Here is an 848-nt window from a genome sequence, read left to right on the forward strand (position 1 = left end):
ATGTTAAACAGGGAATATGAAATGTTTGCAATGAAGGAAGGAGAGTCCATTGATGAACTGTTCGAACGGTTCAATATCATCACTGTTGGCTTAGATGCTCTTGGAATCACACATTCAGAATCTGTGCTAGTGAGAAGAGTGTTGAGATGTCTCACAAAAGAGTGGGAAACAAAAGCTTTAATTATTTCTGAGAGTAGTAATTTAGATTCCATGACACTTGATGATTTGAGAGGAAATCTTCTTGCTTTTGAAAACTCCTATTTGAAAAAAGAGTCAAAAAAGAAAGGAATTGCTTTTTCTTCTATGACTAACCCTCTGGATGATGAATCCAGTGATAACTCTTCTGAAAATGAGTTTGTGTTGTTTGCAAAAAAATTCAGGAAAATGGCAAAGCTCAAAAGCAAAGGCAGCAGCTCCAGGAGGACAAAGAAAGATCTCAGCAAGGTAACCTGTTTCAATTGCAAGGAAATGGGTCATTTCAAATCTGATTGTCCCAAGTTGAAAAAAGAAGAGAAGCCGAAAAAGGTGAAGAAGAAGGGACTGATGGCTACATGGGAAGATTTGGAAAATGACTCAAATGATGATGATGAAGAGTCTGAGACTAAATCACAGCACTGTCTCATGGCAAATGAGATAGATCAGGTCTGCCTAGCATCGAAGAAAAAGGAAAATATGTGATACATGGATAGCGGATGCTCTAGGCATATGACCGGAAAGACAACCTTCTTCATAAAGCTTGATGAATATGATGGAGGATTGGTTACCTTTGGTGATGATGCAAAAGGAAAAATAGTGGCTGTTGGGAAAGTTGGTAAAAACTTTTCTTCTTGTATAAATGATGTGCTTCT

The sequence above is a fragment of the Arachis duranensis genome, unplaced genomic scaffold, assembly GCF_000817695.3.
Source record: "Arachis duranensis cultivar V14167 unplaced genomic scaffold, aradu.V14167.gnm2.J7QH unplaced_Scaffold_69224, whole genome shotgun sequence".
NCBI lineage: Eukaryota > Viridiplantae > Streptophyta > Magnoliopsida > Fabales > Fabaceae > Arachis > Arachis duranensis.